The 13,937-nt window shown below is 43.1% G+C and overlaps 1 long non-coding RNA gene across 1 annotated transcript; it reads left to right on the forward strand.

Annotated features, from left to right (window-relative positions):
- Positions 1-7,053: 7,053 nt before the first annotated feature.
- On the forward strand, positions 7,054-11,570 carry LOC147754508 (uncharacterized). The gene is made up of 2 exons (XR_015316527.1): positions 7,054-7,417; positions 8,654-11,570. It is a non-coding gene; the product is annotated as an uncharacterized LOC147754508 (long non-coding RNA).
- Positions 11,571-13,937: the final 2,367 nt, after the last annotated feature.

Consider the following 13,937-nt stretch of genomic DNA (forward strand, 5'->3'; position numbering starts at 1 on the left):
TTCGACCAAGGATAGCGTATATTAGTACATACAACGGTTGTACAGATTCACTACCGTATGCCAGAATGGAATCGGCACCGTTGCCACTGTACTGCCGGTTGATATGTAGTTAGAACATGTGGCACACAGCGTTTGAATAGCACGCAACCAGCCAGAAAGTTTCAAGTGGTTTCCGTAGCGTTTTGCCAGTATCAATGCACAATAGCTGTGCATTGTGGTAACTGTTTCTTTCTGCCGCAACTACTGCTACGGTTGTTACGGCTTCTTTTTACGCTGACTGAATCAAACTGAAGCATTTCTCCCACGATCTTCCTATAGGTCGGCCTCGGAGACGAACTGCTTCGTACTGCAAGCGAAGAGGAGGCTTCGCGAAGCTATCAGCCTGTGAAGAATCAAAGATTGCTACCTCGATGCAGACAGTTAGTCAGACGAAAATCGGCAATAGCAGCACCAGTCGATTTCCACAGTGAGTGTACTTCTACCCCGTAGATATCTATCGAATGAAAGCACAGGACCCTTCGACACGAGAGCCAGTTCACTTCAGTACAATATCCGCACAAAATATATACCTCGCTGCCGCGAAAGGAAAACGAGAAGTTTCGTCCATTCGTGACAGCGAACCCCGCCGCTATCGGCGCCAGCAACCGTCGACGATCACCATATCGGTCAATCGCATGCAGCTTTTCGCGTACGTTTTGATTGTCGAAGAAGTAAAAGAGTAGCCTGCACCGAGCAGACGATACGCGACTAAATAGAACTAACGGTCAAGTTTCAAATCTGCAATGAAGGGGTGAACGCGCCGCTCAAAGTTGTATCCAAATATTCTCTAACTTTCTTTGTCAGTCTGTTCGCAGACAGTAGCAGCTATCGGAATACGATGCTTTCGGCGTTGGCGATGCGGAACTATAGTCTCTTCACATAGAGCCTCTAGTCAAACAGTGTGCATTGGCGGGCAAATTTAAATTTTACGAATGTTCCTGTCAATATGCTCATTTGTGTACACGATTGAAAATGACGGGGAACGAAAATACAGAGCGCATTCTATCACTCTAACTACTCCAGCGACGAACAAAACTACTTGCGATACTTAATAGTTAGTTACAAACGTAGCGCTGGCCCGTCCGAGCTCAAGTGAAGGCTTTAAATGCGCGTGGGCTGTTGGTAGCATTGTATGCAATGAAAATGCAAGCAAAACCAGGATTTTTATCCCAGTATTTGGCAACCTCCCTCCTTATTTAGTCTCCTTCGCACTTCGCAAATCACTGTCAGCCAAACAGCTCATTCCTGCGTCTAATCTATTTCGAGCTGATTGCGGGCCGACAGTGGTGCCTTAAAGTGATACAAACCGCCTAGAAACAGTCCGAGGCCATTGCATGGAATTGTTTATAGGGCTTGTAATGGACGCAACAAATGCGACCTTCGGACCGCTGTAGTTTGAGTGGTACTGCACTACGATAAATATCACGTTTACTGCAGAGAAATACCCATCTGTATTGACTTTAAATGGGTCTGTGATGACATGATATGTCGTATTTGACACCATATAGCGTATTGAATCTGTTCCTTGTCGATTGTCATAAATGTACCCGGTCCTGGGTTAAGGGAATAGTCTTTCTGCTCGAATTTAGCAAGTGGTACTCTCAAATCGAAAGGTGATTATTCTAAGGGTCATTTCCGCACATTAGACTCACCTAGTTTACTTAAACATATAAACATTACTTGATTTACATGCATGATATCTATAATCTGGCTTAGCACTGTTGAAAAAAATCGAATGAAAAACGATAAATTGACTTTATACATCATCATATATTCCAAAACTTACGATCAGTGGGCTGACGATAAGCAGTGGGGCGCTTTTTTCTACATTTTGTAACATTAGAAGCTTCGCAAGTCTTATACGAAGCGTCATTGGATCTCTTTGCTGTCATAAGCTTCGCGTTTTATTAGAAGAATACTTAGAAAAAAGGTCTGTATAAACAAGGCGCTTTTGAGCTTTTCGAGTAGTCTGTGTGTATTTTAACTTCAGTAAAGTGGGGTGTATTCACAGGGGAGAAGTTCTTGACAAAATTCAAACAGTTCAGTGTACTGGGGTGTTCAAACGTTTAACGCGATAATACTTGGGTAAACATTGAAACCTATGACCTTATGTCACGTTCGACCTTGCTACGCTGCATTACAATAGTTATCCAACGTATTATTATTCTCAGCGCTTCAACATCTACGCTCTACATAAATGACCCAAGCTCTAAAAACGTCTTGGCTTTCATGATCTACATAGTGGAACCCATATAAATAAAACGCCCTATTAACAAATTGCCAAAATAAGATAGATCGATCGCATTTACGCAAATAAAGTAATGGTAAATAGCATTTGTTTATTCGTAGTTCGCCCCTTTGGCGTGATTTCGTGTCTCGTTATTTGTAATCTTTGAAAGAAACCAGTGCAATATACAACTGATGTTTTCTATTTTGGCGTGCACCAAAAGTTCATCGCCATACCAGAGGCAATGGCCATGACGGCCTCTCCTTAGCAGGGGGTTCAGCACCCCTTTCTCAGCAGTAGACGCCTGGACGGGGGCGTTCCCACATAGAACACAACACGGAGCGATCGATGTGTTTGTTAACATCATCACCGAGACGATAATGCGTGCCGGCATCTTTGAAGCCGCGAATTCGTTTTGCTCTACACAGGCCATACTCGCGGAGGAGCGACTGGCTCGTAACGCCGATACGGTTCGGTTCAACTGAAACAGCCCATTATGGATAGCATTGAATTGAATGGAGCCTGTAGTCCCAGGAGCTTGAACCTGAAAACCACTGGCCAACCATGACTATCGCTGGCGTTTCTAGGCCAACTTGAAACTCTTTCCTGTCAGTGCTGCAGTGATAACGGCGGTTTCTCGCTTCAATGAGGATCTGTTTCCGTGTGTGTGGGTGCACCCCGATATACTCCGTCGTATACAGGCCGAACCTAGGATATTGATGCGAACCTACGCGTAATTGAGGATACTGATAGTATAGTTACGACGATGTTGCTGAAAGTATAGAAGATTGCCTTCGTGTTCTTCATCACAATGCAATTATTATTCAAACTCCGCAACTACGCAGCTGAGCGTGACGACAGCTAAACGACTCAGATTCTGACTTCCGAAACCTACTGGATAGTGAATTGAAAAGCTTGCACTGATCTGGATATCGTATTATCTACCAACGAGCCGCCTCTCTCCTACATCGTCACTCGGTCGCTCGCGTCCTGGTCGCGTTTGTTATGGCGCCGACGTTGTCGTTGAGCAGTCAGTCAGTCAGTCAGTCAGTCACCCACTCACTCGCTGTTTTTTTTACACAGTGCCCACACAATGGCTCATCGTCCCTAGCGCTTTTGCGCCGTCTCTCGCTTGCGTTTGCTTCAACTGTTCTTCATCAGCAGCTTCCAAGGGAGTGCGTTATAGCACACGATCTTATTTATTCAGTTACAGTTAGTTCCAGTCGTAGCAACAACTCTTCTTAAAAGTGGCAAAATTTGCGCGGCTGGCCATTTCCATGCTAAACGTTAATACTATATTGGGACTGGCAGATCAATCATCGTCAGTCGTCTTTGCCATTTCCTCTCAACACATATATGTGTTCGCATAGATATATTATGCAGTTACTATTATTATAATGTCAACAATAGGTGGATAGACTCATTCAGTTCTAGCCTCTGACTGATTTGACAATGCGCGGATTAGCTCCACAATATGGGCCAAGGGAATACGTCAACAACTGCTTCGAGAAGCACGAGTTTTGTAAGCATCGAAAGACTATAGACCTGGCAGGCGTCCGTGGGTCTGAATATTGTTGACAACAACGAAGCGTAGAACTTAAGGAGGTGAAAGCATGTTAGAGTGTTATAGTAACTTGCGTTTTTATCTTGTATTTAGTCAACATCAGTACTCTGATTAGTACTATTCGTAAGAACTCTGACGATTGTAGCGGGATCAGTCAGATCAGTGCGGTTTGCACGTATCTCAGATCAACTGTTTTGCTGATTTTTCTGCTCATGACCACTGTTAATGTCATCAGTGTATACGTCAATAATGGATAGCTGAGACGTAATCCTTGAATCTTTTGATTTATCTTGCGCCGAACCATGCAGTAAACGTTGCAATACACTGCGGCTCCAGCAAAAATACAATCAAAATACACTCTCGCACACGAAGCGCCGTCAACTATTCGAGAGCAATGTACTGCCTATACGCTGCGTCAAAGAAAGGGGGCAACGCGAACGTCGACGGGAACAGAATGGTTCTGCTACTTGACACGATAGGATAACCAGAAGTTAGCGAAAGCGAAGCGAGCAACGTAGATGTTATGCTTTGTTGTTCTTGCCGTCATCTGTCGTGTTGTTAACTATCTTTCAATAATCATATTCGCGTAAATTATAATAGTCACGCAAAGCACGAATAACGTTTATTGCGGTCTAACTTATGTTTTTGCGATACTATACAATTAGCTCTTTGATCTTCTTTTAAGTGCGTCACAAAGTGACGGCTGTCGCCCAGTGCAAAGTCTCCATCGAGTCTTGCGGTTTCAGTTTCAAACCGAATGCGTGCTCCTTGTCAGCAAGTGATTTTCGCTGATTTAAGACACCGGGCCATACCCGCCAATGGTGGTTGCCAGTAGCGCTGGTCGTGAGTAGTTTCAGGCCGGTGTCGCACTTTAGGTTTGCACGATAGCATGACGCTCGACTTATTCTATGGTACAGATAGCACGTATGCAGTACACTTCAGTACGCAGTCTGACCGCGTAATCGGTTCTGTCACTTTGTTCACTTCCAATAGCTCCTCCTTGTTTGTCTCATCGTTTCATGCATCAGGATCATCACCGAGTATTGCCCAGGTCGGCGTTCGTGCTCGTTTGTTTTTAGCTATTACGAGTTCGAAACGCCAGTGGAACGCATCCGTTGAATGATAGCTCCTGTAAACAATTGTACCTACCTCGATACAGCTGGATACGTCCGACGCGACGGTTGTCGCCGTCGATTTGCACCATTTGCCAGTCCGTTCGTTGCTGTTTTTGATGCTCACATTGCCGCCAACGCATTGTTGATAGGACGACATTTTAGTGTGGTCGTGCGACCCGCGCCGAAAGTCGTCTCAAGCGAGAATCGTAGCACGCACCGGTCTCTCTTCTCCCCAACGGCAGCAGCGGCCGCCGTTGCGTCTACTGTAGCAGCAGTATAGTTCCGCCGGCAGGCGCCAGGGGAGCCACGATCGCATGACTCCCTTGACCGGGTGTTCTGTTCTCGACTGCGAGTATGCCTGTCTGCGTAAATGTGCTGGCTGGCGTGCTATGGCCTATTCATATTATGGCGGCAGTCTGCCTTGCATGCGTCCTATGCCCTCTGTCGAGTGTAATATGCAGGCATATCGAAACACGTCAACAGCAGCAACAGGACCACCACAACCAGGATCAGGGGGCGAGCACGCCAACAGCACGCAGAGTGCCGCAGGGTAACCAGGCCGGAATGCTAAACGTCGCTAGTAGACAACCTCCACATAGGAAGGCTCATCGAAAGGTTCCGTCGACGGACGCTCTACATCACCAACACGACTCGCACCGTCGTACGCTACAGCAGCGGCGGCGGCAGCGGCGGCGGCGCCAGAGGTGCCTGCCAGAGTCGGCCGGCTCGGCCCGGCCCAGGTCACCGTTCGGAGTGGCCTGAACGCTGAGGTGAAAGAGGAAGGAGCCCTGGCGGCCTTGGACGGGCGGGGGCGGGGGGGGGGGGGGTAAAATGGGAAGAGCATTAGGGAGAATGAACGGTTTGAGGCGGGCGAAGCAAAAATTAGTGAGCACGAGGAAGACTCGTGGCCCACTTTTCTAATGACGCCGCTACTGCTACGCCACATCCCTTATCAGCAACTAGCGTTCAGGCTGTCTGGAATAAAGTGTTCTAGATAATAGCATTGTTTGGCCGGGCTTCACTCTGAAGAAGTTTTTTCGCCCACTAAAATAGAAAGTGAACAACAGAGTGTTTGTATTATAATAGCTTGCAGAAGTTACGGCCAAGTTAGCAGTGTGTTTGTGCAAAATAAGTTGCAAAAGCTTACGATCGAATGCTGGCTAATATCACGAAAGGAGCTTTGGTGGAAATTCAGGACGATTTATACCCAACACAGTTACTTCTTCTTGTGTTTACAGCTGTTGTTCAGAGTCTCTGCAGTAACCTGTTACTAATAGACAGTGTGTCAATAAATTCTGTCGAAGCACGAAGTGAACAGCTGCCCTATAAAAGAATTCTCGTTGTGTCTTATATTTTTAAAAACTTAACCTCTGCAGAAGCACATGCTTTACAAAAACGAAATACAAATTGCAACGTAAGGTGTATTATAAGGTCTAAGTAATACACGGGTAATATGTGAATAACCCGTAGCCAATTAATATTGAAATGTTAATAGAAGTGTATCTCGTTTTTTAATAACGGAACTTACCCTGAACAATTCGCTGTTTTGAACTGCCTTGTTGAGGCTTATATTACAGTACTAACAATTCACCCCCATCCCAAGTGTTACCCCCTTTAATCCACGCATGCGGCTATTTTCGCACGAGAACGTTATTTTTTTTTGCATTCACATAAAAACATGCATATTTACAATTACATTCAAGTCTGTTTTAGTCAGACAACACACTATAAAATTATAAAAACGCATTATTATAAAATGCGAGTGGAAATACAGGTCTAGCAATATGTATCTTTTTTTTTGCGAAGTCAAGGGAGCAGAGTAGAGGAGAGCTTACGCTGAACTAAGAAACGTGCATGTGTATGCCTGCCGTACACGTATTTGCTTGGGCAGCGTACAGCTTCAAACTGGATTGGCAACCGGGGCTGCTGCTTACGTCCAATGTGCACCTTCCAATTTCTTACCTATGATGAATAAAGAAGCCTCCCCGGGAATCGCTCTTGGTATTATATCAGGAAGATAATATGCACCCATCTAGTTTCAACAAAAAATACTCTTGATTGAGTCGTATGGCAATTCATTTATGTAATTATCTATAGAAATTGCCAAATGTTTTGTTGTAGCACCGCTGCGCATGATCATTAAGTTTCACGTTCTCAGAGAGCCAATGCTAAATGCAGTTAAATAGTGAAATGCCACGTATTTACCACGTGAACAGTATCCAGATGTGTACATTTATCTCTGCTTAGGTCCGTTGCCCTTTGGGCTATGTCAGAGAGGTCTGCGGAGCAGCGATCCGTCTTATCGTTGTTGTCGTTACTTTCGCCAGTTTCGATGCAATCGAAGTGGACGTCTACGATTACATCTCAGTAATGGCAGTATTGATGATTTTACTCAAAAGATGTACCCTCAGAGGGCCTCGGAGTCATCGATTCATCCATCATTATACGAAATTGCAAGATTTTATAGTACAGGTACGTCTTCCCCATCTTAATTCGGCCCAAAACGCATGAGGTATCTCTTAGGAAATCGGGAAACGCTTCTCGTTGACATGATTCAATGTTGGCGACGCTCACACAATTTACTTCCGCTTAAGCCTTTTTTAACATTTGTGCGAACAGCCGAATTCAACCGCAGTAATCCTGAGGTGTCAACAACCCTATCCGTTCTGTTGTTAACGAACGGCGTACAAGAAGCGGCGGTCGGATCTAGACAGGATTATTTGCCCACGCTTTAACGAGCACTGATTTTCCGTATTGAAAATTCTATTTAATGGAGGCTGCGCACAACCAATTATCATTAAGTAATATATATATATATATATATATATACATATAGGATATATAAGCGGATATAGAAGCGATAAGATCTTAGCAACACTTCTTTGCGCATGTGTGTAAGGTGAACTAATGACGATCATGGTGACTGCAAATATATTACTATTATGTTACTATTAATAATAAGTAGACGATTTTACGTATTTACATTGAATGTTATATGTCTCTTGTTATCAATGCCGTTGTAGAACGAACCAATGAGCCAGGTTCTGATGCCAATTGAGTCCCATCGACCCAGAAGGCGACGACAACATCAGCAGAAGGCATTTACTTAATGGCGTTTGCTCCCACTCTGACCTGGCATTGTGCAACGTTTTTCACAGAGCGCATACGTTTAGTACACAGTGTCTTACTGCAAGTAGGTAGCGGATGTTTGGACATTTGGGCTTTACATCGGTACGGTTAACATGGGCTGCAAACGGGGCAGGTGATGAGCACGGCACGCACGCTCACGGAAACATCCCCGCTGTCAGCGTTTGGCCCCTTGAGCTGTTTGCCTATAAGCATGTGCGATCAGAGGCCGACAGACCCGCAGACCTGCACACTAGACTCGACGGCCAACGAACAAAGCGACGAAAGGCGAATAGATAGAGGATAGGTCGACGCATCCTGGGGGTCGCTGTCGAAAATTGGGGCGGACTGGCTCAGGGTTTTGCGTTATTCATTGTTTCTTCGGGGCTAAGCTTTGGGGGCCTGGCCGATGGAGTTGTTCAATGTGTACACCACTGTAAACGTAACAACAATAACCTCATGTAGAACAGATACCAGGCACCGGTGGAAGGGCAGCTAATACTCGTGGTTCATAGATAGTAGATAGAACAATTGAATATTCTGATGATAGTCATAGCAGTTACTCAATTGTTCCCATTTCAGGTAATCTCTACAAAGCAAAATGAGCTGTACCAGTTATTGCCACCAGCAGGCAGCATTTCTTAAGGCGAGTCGACAATGCACGACCATTGCGACATAAGAACATGTTATTGTTTCAATATCTCTACGAAACGTAAACTCCTGTCATTAAGTTCTATAAATTCAATAGTAAAAGTCCGCTTAATTACTCCTGATGTATCGAACTTTCTGAGCTAATCTCATAATGCATCATATTTGATCTTTCTAACTGATCTTTAAATGGAGACTAATGTATCCGGCTTCTTCAGCGTTAGTAACAATCGTAATATATTTCGGGTTTATAGTGTAGAAACGTAATACCATAGAGGTTATATACTATTAGAGTACAAGGTCTAAGCTCTACTGGACATATTGCGATCCTTATGGTTCCTCTGTTGTATTCTCAACAGCTGATAATGAGCAAATTCGAACATGTCTATATGTATTATCCTTACATAACATGATTACGTTTAATATTATTTTAGAACAAGTGTGTTGTATTGGCATTGTTTCCGATCCGTCTATAGCTTGTCAGAATTATTGCTTATGAAACTGGGCCAGTCTCAAAGGCCAACAGTTCCCTTCGTTTTTATCAACGCTATTCATCAGGCTCGACCACATCCCGCCTGGCATTGAAATTTTAAAACTCACTCCCTCATCATCTCCTAGTCCAGCCTTGTTCGCCTCTCTTTAGCGACCTTCGTCCGAAGTTTCACGTCCTTCGAAACCTTCCAACCTTCAAATGTCTTCCTGACCGGAACCACGCTAGCCTTGGTCCACTTAGTATCCGATCCAGTGGAGGCTGACCCACCACCTCTGTTGTCATCGCAGTGTGGCTGTTCTTCTACTGCTGATGATAACTTCGCCTATCCCGGACTGTTTGAAAACGGTCGCTAGAAACAAGCTTCGTGTTTTTACCTTTCACCCGCGCTCTCTTAATTCTTCGGCGTCTTCTCCTCAGACCCAGTCTCAAAGTGCGCCTCAATACAACTTCTACTGGGTGTTGGCGGAGATCATCTCTACGCCTTATTGCTCTACAGATACAGTGAGCTCTTGCGCAAGAGCAGGTTCATCCGAAGAATGACTGGATGAAGCTTTTCGGTCGCCGGATCACTGCATGAACGAACATACTCTGTTAGGCCCTTGTACATTGTTAGCACGAGGAGCAACGGCATACTTCTCAATGGCTCAAGCGTCCGACAACGCCCTAGTCTGAGGTTACCTGTCTGATTCGATCGAGACGAGCAATTCAGAAGTAAGAGTTTGAATGCGGAGTTCAGAGTTTACTATCTACCCCGGTTTACTTCGACCGGCAGACCTGAGATGACCAGCCGGAACCTCATCCGGCGGAAGTTTGGCCTTTACACAGGCCCTACTTAGATTCACCTTCTCCAATGGCGATGGCAAGAGTCTTGCACGTGCTACGCGAACTCTAGCTGAGGAAACGAGGGGGGAGGCAAAAGAGGATGAAGAGGCAGACGTAAGCTACCCAACACATAGATATGCTCTAGACTTAGGAGTTCCTTCACAGGAAAAAGGTGCCGTATTGTTGTTAACATACAACTGCAAAGAGACAAAACACGCAATACAGAAGGGGTCATATATCACACTTCGTTTTAGAATTAGGCGCAATTCAGCCTTGAAAGGTGCATAGCCTGGCAAAAGTGATCTGCATACTGTGCAGGTCAATGTTGCTGTGATTAACGGGAGTCTAGCTGGAGTAGTTAAGCTTTAATGTACATATATACGTTGCTAGGATAACAATTTTGCACCTAAGCGCAATGCAAAGGGAAAATCACGGTTATTTTCTTTAAATGTGGTCTATATTTTTTCTAAAAATTTCTAAAGATGTATATATATATATATATATATATATACTTTTAGTTACAATATCAATCTAATATCAATTTCACTAAAGTACACATCATCCATTGCGCGCAAGTATACCGCTATTCCACGTGTCTTACGTGTGTACCTGTGACATGTTCAACATAGTGTCCTTTTTAATATCTGCTTTACATTGTACGGCTTCGTAATATATTCTTGAATATTTTTCATGATTTCGTCTTGCAGGACACATATTATGTCCTTTGTATTCTGTACCGGAGCCGCAGGACTGTCGCCACTTGTCATTATACATTGAGCAGCTAATGCTAAAGGCTGATTATTGATTGTGGGCAATAATGGGCACACTAATAACTGCCTTAGGTTTTACGCCCGGTTCTGCCGCTAAGTATTGCTATTTCAGACAATTGGCCAATAGGACAAAACAAAGTGAACTTACGCCCGGTTTGAGACCTAGACCGTCACGTACACCTAAGTTTTGTGAGCGAACACCTTAACACCAGAGCCTCACAGAAACATAATGTTCACACTGATTCAGCCCAGCTTGCCGTCTAAGTGCTGTTTACCAGCAGTGAGTACCACAACCATTGACACTAGTCCAGCACAAATTGTACTGGTCTTAAGCTGTAAATTGAGTTCTCCCAGAGATCAGTTTTTCAGCGGAAAGTTTTCTTGTCATTTTCTATAAGCTATCAAAATATGTGTTTGCTCTGTTTGAGATTGTCCTACTTACATAGGGTGTTGTACCTGAAATCGATCGTTAGCCATATTCGGTGACTTGTCGGATCGCGGCCGAGTACGTGATTGTTGAAGATACAGAAACAGCCTTCTCTATAGTAGAACGGAAATAGATACGACAGAAAACTCGGTAAAACAAAACAACTTAATTGCAAATTAAAAAGGTACAGTCTTCATGATTGTAGTGTTTCAATAAGGCTTTGTCAGCTAAATCGATTATAAAGCTTGAATGGTTCATAAAAACCAGACAGAGATCGTGAAATGACTAAAATCAGGCACAATTCAAGCCCTATGAGAACAATAAAACAAAAATGTTTAATCAGTGTCATTGCTTATTGAGTTCTGTCAAGCGCGACGCACTTTGCCGTCTTCGACCTTTCAGCGAAAAGCAAATATTGATGATGCATTTAATAATCCGATTCGGAAACGGCCGCCTTGCCCACAATTTAAAAAATTGCAGGTAAAAGTAATCCGGTTTGCCTCCCCTGTTCGTAAAATCTGCCCAAAAAAAACTTTTTTTTTTTTTATCAGGAAAACATATTCATCACGAAAGCTATTCTATCTGGATGTACTAAAAACCTTGATAAAAACTTATGTCAACGGGAGTTATGTCGAATTTAGGCCCATTTGTTTTCTAACAAGACGGTGGGAAGCTGATCTGCAATGTCACTTTGACCCATTTTTCAAACTGTGCCTGTTGGAATCACTGTCTTACAGCCCAGATTGTTAAATTCATCAGATTACTTCTTATGGGTTAGGGTTAAGTAGAAGTTGAACCTCACTAGCAGCGCCGACTCGCTCACAGTCGCCATTAAGAAGGAGTTCAAAGATTAAGCGGAGACGGGCTAGTTCATGTTCTTGAACTGGAGACACGATTAATAAATTTAATAATTAATAAAGACGCACGTTAAGGCGTTTTTTTTTCGGGACAGGCAGGTAACGGAGTACGCATATCGATAGAAGATAAAAGAAACTAGAGGATAGAATCTAGAATAATGAAGACAGCCAACATCTACTCCGCAAGTGTACTGGCCTCCGTACACATACATAATACAATTGTTAAAGATATAGAACGAGTTAAATAAGAAGTCGTCTAATAGTGTATACTTTGATTCGAAAATGTCGGTCAGTACGGTCGCTTCCTACAAAGTTGTCAGGGTTTTCCCGAGATGCGACGTCGCAGATAAATTATTGAATTGCATCATATCATTTCCAACAGAAAGGAACTTTTTGTTAGCCCCTAGTTCCTAGTTCACGTCAGACCGTCCACGAAAAATTACCGCTAACTTTTTAATGAACCTAACGGGTCTCTTGCAAGATGTTATACATAACGGTGCACGTATATGCTGAAGTCCATGCTGGTTAGGTGGAAACGTACACGACAGTCAAAAAATGGGTGGCAGACGGCTGTCTTCCGGCGATCGTTGTAACGTTCCCTCCAAACGTTGAAAGTGAGGCTTTCGTCTCGATCGGATTCAATGAAAAGGAAAGTTTAGGTGAACTTTGTGGCGTTTCGTTAGAGTACATGACTTAAGTGACCAAATTATAGCCATTTTGAGTCAAGCAAAATTGACTAGATACGATACGTAGAATAGAAATAGAAACGTTATTGTTATTATATACGATATGTATAAACGAATAGTTTTTTTTTTTTTTTTTTATTCTAACATGCGCTTTACCGGTGAGCGATGATTATGAAAATGAACGAATAGTCTAGGTAGCACATCGTTTACTGTTGTAGTGTTCAAGCACATTCGAGTGTACATTTAAATTAATAACGAATAAACCTAGATGACAGACTGCCTCGTCGGCGCCCAGACAGATTTTACTCTCCAATGATTTTCTTCTAATTTTAAAAATTTATATGTAAAAAATTAAGAAGATGTCTAAAGAACTCGAGTATTCAGCTCGTATCGTTTTCTTGTCAAGATCGACAATGATCTGTATCACATTATTCGTGGACACAGATGTCCGCGTAGCCTTTTAGATGCATAGAAAATATAGTAAACGCATAGGAGTTGAATACTACTTGAAAACGGCAAGTGGTAAAAACATTAGAACACGAACCAGCTAGTGAACGTATGAATCCCAACTAACTTAACTTGCTAATATCTTCGTATTGTGAAATGATAAGTTATACGAAGCCACCGTCCGTACTGTAAATCTCTAGAAATATCGCTGATAACTGCGTTCCTGTTGTGGTCGAACCTAAAACAAGCAGGCCCGCTTCGATTCTACGCTCAGACCTAAAACCGTTCGACTGTGAAGGCCCAACATTCGTTACTTCAATCGACGTATGACTGTATCTTCTTCCGTGATGAGTGTGTATATGCGTTTACCCTTAAAAACGATTTTTTCGTTTTTTTTTCATAATCGAATTATGCCAGTAACGTTCTATTTATCTCGTTATTTTAAGATTTGCTTTATTTATTGTAAGAAACTGTCTTCTGAAGGAACTTCTGCCAAAAACTATAATGCAACAGTGACTTTATCAATTATCATGTATTGTAGTAAAGAACTGGAATTTAATTTCCATATTTTGCATAGTAGTCGCTAAGCACTAACATAATAATAATAATAATAAAATTAGAAAAAAAAAAACTGCAAAGCTCAAAGAACCGGGACGAATTGTGCTAGGACAATTAACAAATAATACGGGAATAGTAAGTACGAGCTCATTTTTATT

This window comes from Varroa destructor, unplaced genomic scaffold, assembly GCF_002443255.2.
Source record: "Varroa destructor unplaced genomic scaffold, Vdes_3.0 BEIS01000007.1, whole genome shotgun sequence".
In the NCBI taxonomy this organism is placed as follows: domain Eukaryota; kingdom Metazoa; phylum Arthropoda; class Arachnida; order Mesostigmata; family Varroidae; genus Varroa; species Varroa destructor.